The 11064-nt window shown below is 47.7% G+C and overlaps 1 long non-coding RNA gene across 1 annotated transcript; it reads left to right on the top strand.

Moving 5' to 3' along the window:
• The first annotated feature begins 559 nt into the window (after positions 1-559).
• LOC140218719 (uncharacterized) lies at positions 560-4354 on the top strand. Its single transcript, XR_011894890.1, has 3 exons — positions 560-858; positions 1690-1801; positions 2006-4354. It is a non-coding gene; the product is annotated as an uncharacterized lncRNA (long non-coding RNA).
• Positions 4355-11064: the final 6710 nt, after the last annotated feature.

The following is an 11064-nucleotide window of genomic DNA, read 5'->3' as shown; positions in this document are numbered from 1 at the left end:
GTGCAGACCGATCAGGCCGCTCACGTACGTCTACGCTAAAGTTCCTTCATCAGCTTGAGTTTATGCCTCCAGTCATTTGCCGAAATGACCAGCTTGCCTGTGGTTACCGGAATACAAGACACGTTCGGCGCTATGACAGAATGCTCGCAACGCACGCTGCTTCGATAGCTCTCGCTTGGGGTCGACGGCCAAGCAGCTAGCGGCGAGGTCTCGCGCGGGCGGGCGCGAGCTCGGCTAAAGTGTACTAGAATACGGTCTAGTACACTTTAGCTCGGCCCCGCACACTCTCAAGTTCAACAAATGGCCACAGAGGGCGAAAAAATCGACCGCGCGCTGCTGCTAACAAAACCAGCATAGTAAAATCACTTCGGGATGCTTACGTTAGTTTGAACATTTTCCGCTAGAGGCGCCGTAAAAAGCGCAATTTTATCTTACAAACTTTTTCTTACAATTACCGAAGCATTTTTAATACATAAAAAAGAGGGCGAAATTATCATTGCCAATTAGATATTGTACTTTTTGTAAGTAAGTTTGTTTCTTTGTCACTATAAATGCAAATAGCGTTCAGCATCATCGATCTTTCACGTGACCTCTGGCCTGGATTTAAAATTTTTACCGGTATTTTCGAGTGCATGGCGGCACGGAATCATTCGTTCGTGCGCTCAGACTGATTGCTTCTTTTTCGCTAAAACTAGTTTATTGCGCTTCGATGTCACGCATTATTTAACCTGGGGTGAAGTGACGTGTTTGCAAGCGGACATGTAAGCCCAAATGTTGGGTATCGGTCGTGAGCCATTCGGAACACGTCTGCATCGAAACGGGAGCTGGATTCTGGTGCGGCTGACAACGGCATTAACGGTGAGTCGTTTAACACCGCTGCTTGAATCGTTATATAATATTCGTCTCATTAACTTACAGGCGGAGACAAGTTAACTAACTAGATCCTGCACAACATATGGCAGTCGGGATCCTCCGTTGCTGTTTCCTAAATAAACCGTTACTTGCGAGGCTGTCGTTATGCACACACAATCGGGAAAGAAAGAGCGATATCGGAACGCGCGCCTCATTTTTCATCTTATTGTAGCCGTAACCATAGGTGACTGGGTAGCCTTAACAATATACATATAAAACTTTTTTTCGAGTCCGCCGGCAACTTCTCTCGTCCACAAAACCGAATAATCCTTTGGTAAAATGATGTGAAAGTACAGAATTTAATGTATTAAACAGTTGCAAGCGTGATAATTCACTCATATTTCGTACTTGTTGGTTCCAAATGTTCTTGCTGTTCAGTTTGGTTTACCATAGGGTATTTATTTTTGCAGCAGTGCATCGCGTTCGTGCTGAAAAATAATGCATCAGTTCTAATAGCTTCATGACTTTCATGCATTTGCTTGTAGAACCAGCAGTGCGATCTCTTCCAGTGTATAAATGAACGCACAAATGTTCTCATTTGTGATCTTAATAACACTTAAACTGTTTACATGCATTGTATAGTTAGGCAGACATAAATTTATGGACAATAGCAATACTTATTTAACGTGCTGCTTAAGCGCCCTAGAACAGACAGGGTACATTTGCATGTGTTCTGTAGCCGCAAACCATTGCAATATATATGTCACACCTTCTTGCATTTCATATTGCAAAATTGTGCTTTTTCAATTTCTGATTCAGTCAAAATTTCTGTTCCAGACATGCAGTAATGAGGATGGCACCAGTATAAAGCAACACACTCCACACACTAAGCAGAAGCTGCTGCCTGCTACAACAAGGCCATTGTGTGGACATTGGCTGCTACTACAAGGTAAACATGTGGTTCAGAAATAAATAGGCCTCATGTATGCTGTATTGGCTTGCTAGTATTGAGATACATGTCATTTGTTTGCAGCAGAAATGGATGTTTGTTCATGTTTATGGTTCAGTATAATTGCTTCGAACATAAAAGAAAACACACATGAGTTTGGCTAATCAGTGCTGTATCTCATGTGTCACCGTTCTGCCCCAACAGAGTCCATGCCAAGCATACCTTGGTCATCACAGGAGCTCCTATCCACACCAACAGAAAGGGGCTGGAGCCGAATTTGCAAGGCTTTTACACCACGAAAAAAGAGCATGCAGAAGAATTTGCATGAGATATCAAGTCTGCAGATCACTGTGTCAAGACTGAAAAGAGCTTCAGCTACCATTCCGCCAGCACGGACAAATTGGCTGAGTCATCCAGGTAACTCGAAAAGGACTTTATAGAAATTCTTCGTCTTCAGATGCACCTGCAACTTCTGATCAAGCACGGACGACGCTGGCCAAAAGAGTTCCGTCAGTTTGCCCTTAATCAGTTCCTGGTCATGTCAATTCCATTTGTGCCAAATGTAATTTGTCTTCTATAAATGCAAGCTTTTTCATTGCCCATGCTCGTTAGAGATCATTCATCCTCATCCAAACATAAAGGTCAACCGATTCTTCGCTGATACTTAATACCAGTCACTGTCTAGTAGCATAACATATCTGTAGCAGTACCTTTTAGTGCATGTTGTCATGCACAATTCCTCTCCTGAAATAGCTGATGCAACATCGACATGTGTCTTGCATTAACCTACGCACTGTTTGCTATGCACCATTTTACTTTTCTTGATGTTTTTGGCCTTCAATGCTTGCAAAGCAGAGTGGCTTCTCTCTTGAATGCAAGCTTTCTCATTTTCCATATTCCTAGTCTCGTTGATGATTGCTCTTCTTCCTCGATAGCCTGGGTCTTTGTGCAAGCTACACTGAATGATAGATTAAAGAATCTGGTTTTGCTGCCCCACTTGGTTGTGGTCACCGTGTTACATTTCTCAGGTGTGTGGGGCTGGTCAGTTGCATTGGTAAGCAGTCTCTCGAGGTAAGCATTTGCTCCTGCAGTCCGCACAGCGACATAGACTCCCAGTGTACACACACCGTAACTGGTGCTCGCCGTTCGTTTTTTCCTGCTGCAGCCATGGGCAAATTGTGCTTGTGGCCTACCTCGGCCATGATTTGCTCAAAACTGAGACCAGCATATGTGCTTACATGGTTCGAAGTGTATGAAGTTGATAGCCGTATGGGTGGAAATGCCCGCAAAAATGGCTGCCAAAGGTGATGCCCACGAAAGCGACTTGTCCATATTGAGACAAAGTGGGACACCAAATGTGAGCCACACATTAGCGGCCCTCGACAGAAAGGAAACGTGCAGGTTGGAAAGGAGTTAACGCTAAAATGCCGGATAGTCCATTTCGCTATGTTGGTTGCGGCAGCAGATGTCGGCATCACCTGATTGCTTCGCAATGGAAGTGCTCATCCTCAACGGCAACTGTCGGTACAAACAGGTGCGACGCTCTGTCCAATCTGTTTGTACTGCTGGTTATCGCTCGTTACCAGACCACCACATGCAACGAAGGCAAACATTATGCCTGTAAGTAGGCGGCTGCATGTATCCTAAGAGACCCGTGTATGTGAATGCTCACTGTTGCCATATGGTTCGTAGCCAATGTATAATGTGTTGTCTGAACACTATGTGGTGAATGATTGCCGTTTATTTTTGCTGTTATCTCACCTGGTTACGGTCGCTGTATTATGCTTATCGGATGCGGCGGCCTGGTCAGTTGCATTGGAAAGCAGTCTCTCAAAGTAAGCATTTGCTCCTGCAATCTGCACAGCGACAGACTCCCAATTTACACACCGTGATTCGTGCTCCCCGTTCAGCCTTTCCTGCTGCAGCCATAGGCAAATTGTGCCTGTTGCCTTTCTCGGCCGCGATTAAGCACGAACGGAGACCGGCATACGTGCTTACATGGTCCGACGTGTGTGAAGTTGGGTGCAAAGGCCCGCAAAAGTAGCTGATGAAGGTGATGCCCATGAAAGCGACTTTTCCATATTGAGACAATGTGGGACACCAAGTGCGAGCCACACATTAGCGGCCCCCGAAAGAAAGGTAACGTGCAGGTTGGAAAGGAGTTAAGGCTAAAATGCCGGGTAGTCATGTCGCTGTGTTGGCTGCGGCAGCAGATGCCTGGTTCACCCGAGTGCTTCGCAATGCAAGTTGCTCATCTTTAACGGCGACTGCCGCTGCAAACAGGCGGGACACTCTGTCCAATCTGCATGCGCCGCTGGTTGTCGCTCGTTACTAAACCGCCATGTGCGACGACGACGGTGAGCCGTTTACAAGCTCGCGTCAAAGATTTCAGTGTATCTCGACATACAAATTTTATTTCTGCTATTGCACGAGAATGTACGTACATACACTGCTTGTCTTCTTCCAATAAAGTCGCACGTTCTGTTCACTCACTTGTGGCTTGTTTTTATGGGCGTCAGTAGAGGCTCTTTGGTCTCCTGGCAATTAGAACGCGGCGGCCGAGGCATGCCGCATAGCCGTCGGGGCGAGTACGGCGCGTACGAGCGGATACAAGCGTACACGACCGGCAAAAAGCGGCCGTATTGAATAATGCTCTAAAAAAAAAAAAAAGCGCATTTCCGGATGGATGGATGGATGTTATGAGCGTCCCCTTTGGAACGGGGCGGTGGCTTGCGCCACCAAGCTCTTGCTACTATGCTGCCTAATATCCTACCTAGGTTAACCAATGAAGAAAAAAACACTATGAACTACCACGTCCAAATTTTCTGATCCCCTATTGCGAACTGTGCTTTTGTACGTCTCCGTCTTTTGTCGTTTCCCTACTTTTCTTCCACCAATCCTCCAATCGCCTCTTACTAATGTCTATTGCGGACCTGTTTGCTTTACCACTGCTCCCGCTGAACCCAAGGGCTTCAAGGAGGCCAGTGGTGCCTAAATCGACCGCTGGATAGACGTATTCACATTCTAATAAAATATGCTCCGTCGTTTCCCTAGCTTTACCGCAGCAAGCACATGCTTCTTCTTCCTTCTTATATCTCGCTTTATAGGTGCGTGTTCTAAGGCATCCCGATCTCGCTTCGAAAAGTAATGAGCTTCCCTTTGAATTATCATAAATGGTTCCTTTCCTAATTTCGTTTTTTCCTCTTAAGTAGTTACTCATGGCAGGTTTCTTTTCCATTGCGGCCACCCATGAGATTAATTCAGCCTCTCTGACTTTCCGCTTGACCTTCTTTGTTGCTGTGTTGCCCACCCCACAGGCCGCATACTTGCTGGTAAGCTTCCTAGTTCTTTTCCTCCACTGTGAATCAATGTTTTGCCTGTACAGATACCCGAACACTCTCCCAGCCCAATTACTTTCCTCCATATCCCTCAGCCGTTCTTCATACTCAATTTTACTGCGAGCTTCCCTCACTTCAAAACTAGTCCAGCCCATATCCCCTTGCACAGCTTCATTTGTAGTCTTCCCGTGAGCGCCCAATGCGAGGCGACCCACTGACCTTTGGTTCCCGTCGAGTCCTGATTGTACCCCTGATTTAAAGCAAACAACCGCATTTCCAAAAGTAAGTCCTGGAACCATTACCCCTTTCCGCATACCTCGGAGGACCTCGTACCTATTGTATCCCCATAGCGCTCTGTGCTTCATTATGGCTGCATTTCTCTTCCCCTTGACTGTTATGGTTTTTTCCTGTGTTTCCATATATCCGTTGCCTTCGTTTATCCATATACCAAGGTATTTATATTCTGTTACCAGAGGTATTTCTTGGCCCTGTATCTCCACTGTCTGTTCACTGTTTTCATTGAATACAATTACACCTGATTTTCTAACACTAAATTTCAAACCTAAATTATTGCCTTCCTGTCCACAGATATTAGCCAGACGTTGCAAATCACTTTGCTTGTTTGCGAGCAACACAATGTCGTCCGCATAAAATAAACCTGGGAGTTGCTGCTCTATTACTGTACCTGCCTGTTTGTATGAGAGATTAAACCCGATATTACTTCCTTCTAGCGCCCTCTCCATCCTCACCATGTACATCATAAACAGCAGCGGGGATAAAGGGCACCCCTGCCTCAGTCCCTTGTTGATATGAACTTTCTCCGCGCTCCTCATCCCTTCCCATTCAACGCAAACAGTATTTTCTAGGTAAATCTCTCTCAAAAGCTGTAGACAAACGTTACCTAAGCCTTCCCCTTCCAGAATATCCCACAAAATGTTGCGGTCTACGTTGTCGTAGGCTCCTGTAATGTCCAAAAAGGCCACATACAACGGTCTGCTTTCTGCTTTTGATATTTCAATACACTGAGTAAGAACAAACAAGTTATCATCCAACCGCCTACCTATTCTAAAGCCATTCTGAAGCTCTCCCAAAATGCCATTATTTTCTGCCCATGCTTGAAGCTTTAATTTGATTGCCTGCATTGCTAGCCTGTATATTACCGATGTAATGGTCAACGGTCTATACGAGTGAATTCTGTCTTCTCCCCCTTACCTTTATAAATTGAATTCATTCTACTTTGTCGCCAACTGTCTGGTATTCGTCTATCTTTTAAAGTTTTTTCCAATGCTTTCACCAGAGCTTCCTTACTTTTTGGTCCCAGTTCATTTATCAGCCTAACGGGAACCTCGTCTAGCCCTGTGGCTGTGCGCTTAGAAATTTTCTCTTCCGCTCTCTTCTAGTTTAAATTTGTAAGCACCAGTTCCTTTTCAACTTGGGTCTCTTTCATGCTCTTTTTTTCTTCAAATACAACCTCGTCCTTGCCTTGGAAAGATTCGGCTGTTACTCTTTGGATGTAATTTATTGCTGCCTCTCCTTCCAGTCTGTTTTCATCTTCGTCTAGGATATGTTGTTGTATTGTTGTTGACTTCCTGCCTAATAATTTTATGTGATTCCACAATATTCTAGGTGCGGCCTTCTTTTTCTCACGTATTTCTGACAACCAACGTTCACTTTCACCTTTTAATTTTGCTTGCACCAGTATTTGAACCATAGACTTTTTCGCCCGGTATATTTCCCATTTACTGGTTACTTCATCCTGTGGCAACTGCGCCTTCTTTGCCTGCCTGTGTTCTCGAGATGCTTTCTGTCGTTCGGCGATCGCTTCTCGTATCTCTTTGTTCCACCAGCTTTTCGGTTTCTTTTTTCCTTTCCAACGAATATGTTGTTTCTCTTTCCGTATTTCCGTCGTTATTACACTTAGAAGCTCACCATATTCCCACTCTTTACTTGGCCATTTGCCAAGTTCTTCCTCGACTCTAGTGACTGTATTTGCTATTTGTTCAGCATTCAAATTTGGACTGGCCATTTTGCTCTCCTTGCTCTCTTTCCCAACTACATATCCCATTTTTAAAATGATGCGTTCATGGTCACTCCCTATGCTGCTATGCCCTTCCTCATCAATAACCATTTCTCTCAACTTATCATGAATTCCTTCTGTCATCAGACAGTAATCAATGGTCGATTGCCGGTTTCCCACTTCCCACGTGATCTGCCCTTCACACTTAGGCCCTGTATTCACGATCACGAGGTTATGTTGTTCGCAAAGGTCTAGCATTGACTTCCCGTTATTGTCGGTATAGCCATATAAATCCTGTATGTGGGCATTCATGTCACCTAATAGGACAACCTCAGCACCATTCCCGAAACCCTTAATATCAGCGCTTATGCATTCCACTAACTCTTTATTCTTCTCTGTGCAATTTTTTCCGGTCCACAAATACGTAACTCCCAGCCAAGTTTCTTTCCCACTCATTGTACCTGATAACCAAAGATGCTCTTGACATTGTGAATTTACTCTTTTCCATTTGGCTCCCTGATGGATGAGCATTCCGACTCCCCCTCCCTTTCTTTCCGACTTAGTTCTGTTGCACCCTTCCCATACATAATTCTCAATAACTGGCGGCTCTTCTGAGTCTCTAAGGTGCGTTTCTGTAACCGCATACACCCCTATTTGTTCTCTATGTAACTGCTCCTCAATCTCTGCCCACTTTTCCTTTCTTCTGCCGCCCTGCATGTTTATGTAGCCTATTGCATGGTGAGCTCTTGTTCTTGCTTTCCTCCTTTTTCTGTTATCGACGGCGATGCTCTTCTGATGTTCCCCTAGAGGACCTTCTTTATTACTACCTACTCTGACCTCCTGAGCGCCCGCGGGCCCCCTAAAAAAGCAACAGCGCGACCCCCAAGTCGCCAGCCCACTTCTCGTGCTAGCCTGTAATTGAAGTGGATCCCATCTCGTTTAAAACCACCACAACTTCTCACTTCCCTGTTTACTTCGACAACCTCGAAGCCTTTCTCTCGGCTCATTTTCCATATTGCCTCATTGGCAGCCATTACGGCTCTTTGTACGTGACTGTCACGCACAGGCACCTCCGGCACCGTGCACACCGCGATCTGCACCTGAGGGGATAGCTCGCGCAAGTCGTCCACCCCCTTCGCCAAGCGGTGGGCTAGTCCTGGCCCTTTCCTGTTCAGGACGTCATTTAGCCCACCTGCTACTACTACAAGGTTGCGCAGGTGTGCATTTTCCGTGAGCTTTTCTTTTGCTCGCTCCATGACAGAACTCAGTGTCCGCCCTGGAAATGTCCCTACCGCCACTCTTTTGTCGCCTTTCACCCTCTCCACAATTGCTTTTAAGCACCCAGCCATGTTTGAGTCGCCAGCGATAATCACCCTTTCACTCTCTCCCACCTCTCCCTGCTTCCCGGTGTCCTTTTCCGCCTGATTCGGACTCGACAAAGCTATTGTCCCCTGGGCTCCTGCTTTTCCCGCATGGTGGCCTCAAGGTAGGTGCCGCTCTTTCCAGCTTCCTCTGGCTGCAGCGTCGCCTCACTCGGGACGTGTTGCTCTGCTTCACTATAGCTACGCCGATTCACCGGCGGCGAGCTAGCGACCGCTAGCTTTGGCTCCCTGCCTCCCACTTCGCCACCGCTTTGACGTCCTGACCCGACATTATCCGCTGCCCGAGTCTCAAGAGCGTCGAGCCGCTTTTTCAGTTCGGCGCTCCTTTCTTTCGCTTCCTCAAGCTCGGCCACAGTCCTTACTAACTGTGCGGCCTGGGCCGCCTCCACCTTGACGAAATTTTCAACGTTCGCCTGCAGTGCTACTCGCTTCTCCTGCTCCTCCCTCAGGTTTGCCTTAAGCTCTTCAAACTTAGCCGCCCAATTCCCTTCCAGTTTTTGGACGGCTTCCCTGACGCCCTCGCACGACCTGCACGTGAAGCTAGACCCCACCGCGTCTGCTAAATTCTGGAATTCAGACTCGTCGAGGAAGCACCAGCGCAGGCACTCGTCGCACTGCACTTGCTCCCCGTCCCCCGCGGCCTCCCCGTTCTTCGATTTCATCGCTAGGCCTACGTCCCTGGGGCTCTTGCATTGCCCAGGGGGCGCTGCGAAAAAGGTGCTAAAGAGCGCCCTCTGTCCTAAAATGGGTCGTACCAAGCTCGGTCGTCTGCTTCGGAAAGCACGTTTACAATATGGACCCGCCACTTTCGGTTGTGTTATATCACGGCCTGCAGCGAATATCGGGCGCCGAAGATTTTTTTCAGGGGTGGCACGCTGCGTAAAGGCAAGAAATGATGCAGTGCCGAATACGTGTACGCCGTTCAAGAATTAAGCGGCGAAGTTTTAGCGCAGTGCCAATCGCAAGTGAAGCGAGTCGCGTACGAAGTGGAACTTCAGGTAAGGTTTGCACGCTGCTAGATTCAGGCGCACAAACGCGAGGAAATGCTTGCTATAAATGAATCCACAGTAGCGATAAGCAGACATCATGTGTACGGAACTGCTCGAGCACACGACGGTACGCGCCGCGATGTACGAACTGCTCGAGCGCACGATCGTACGCGCCGCGACGGCAGCGGTCTTTCGACATGCCGCTAAACGGCGGGCCTCCTGCAATCTTTGTTGACTGCATGCCGCTAAACAAGTAGTTATGCCTGCGTTGTATCAGCTGCCATCTGTCCCTTTTGGTAACTAGTAATAACTGATGCAATGCATATGAGCTCGCACGTACGTGCGAATCGCGCTGCAGCGCGAGCTCGTGCGCTGCTCGCTTGATGTAGCTTTTTATGACAGCGCGCGAACATCGATCTGCTGTAATCAATACTACCTTCACTCTTAGGCAAAGTTACACCCTTTGGCTTGCCTCTTCTGCCACACAACAATAATCATTATCTGCCTTGATGCGTTTCCTTTCTTTAACGCTGCGAGCCCGGTACTTTCCAGTAACGAACGGCACGCGCGTTATCAGCATAGAACAGTTTACACCCTTTGGAGTGCCCCTTCTGATAACGCGCGTGCCGTTCGTTACTGGAAAGTTCCGGGCTCGCAGCGTTAAAGAAAGGAAACGCATCAAGGCCGATAACGATTATTGTTGTGTGGCAGAAGGGGCAAGCCAAGGGGTGTAACTTTGCCTAAGAGTGTTGCTGCGCTGCCTCAACATGCTGGCTTGAGGTCAAGTATGAGCACATTTAACTCTCTAACCTGTGCTGCTCGTAGTGGGGTAGTGAATTGTCACCGAATCAGCCCGGCCATTTGTGGTCATTTGCACACACCTGGTCACTTCACCACTTCGCATCGGTCGAATTGTTAATTGTCGCTGTGGCCGGGTCTCGAATCGTGAATTACCAGCCATGCCTGCTGCTATGTCGGTCTGCTGTCGGGACTGTAGGTGCAGAAGACCGAAATTTAGAACGCAGATAATCAAGCAAGCTTCAAGACAGGCGAAGCAGTCAGCATGGCGCGAAGTTTCGCTTACTCAGCGCGACGAACTGCAGCTATGCAGCACGCCCGACGCTCCACTTCGTGAGGCCTTGAAGGAAAACTGTAGAATCTCATTGGGATTCAGGCCTTCTTGTTCATGGCAGCCCACGACGCAGAAGTAATGAGGGTGACGCGTCTTTTCGAGGCTGGGCTAGGTCTCTCCGGATCGGCGTCACCGATTCCTTCTGCTCCCAGCATTACGTCCCACGGCACACGGAGAGTCAGTTTTAGTTAAAGTATAGGCTGCGGCGAGCTCGCAGCGTGGTCTGTGAGAAGTGACGAGCGTTTTCGCACTCGCAACAGGGCAGAAAAAAGTGCGAATCGACGCAAAACTCGGCCTAGAAACGTGCTTCGCCACAGCCAGGGCTCAATACGACCCAAGCTGGTACGACCCAGATGTCGTTTCCCGCGCCGCCACCAGGCGCCGCTACTATACCTCAAACTCCAG

The sequence above is a fragment of the Dermacentor andersoni genome, chromosome 6 (genome assembly GCF_023375885.2).
Source record: "Dermacentor andersoni chromosome 6, qqDerAnde1_hic_scaffold, whole genome shotgun sequence".
Taxonomy (NCBI): domain Eukaryota; kingdom Metazoa; phylum Arthropoda; class Arachnida; order Ixodida; family Ixodidae; genus Dermacentor; species Dermacentor andersoni.
The sequence above is the reverse complement of the archived record's forward strand: the minus strand, read 5'-3'. Positions and strand labels throughout refer to the sequence as shown.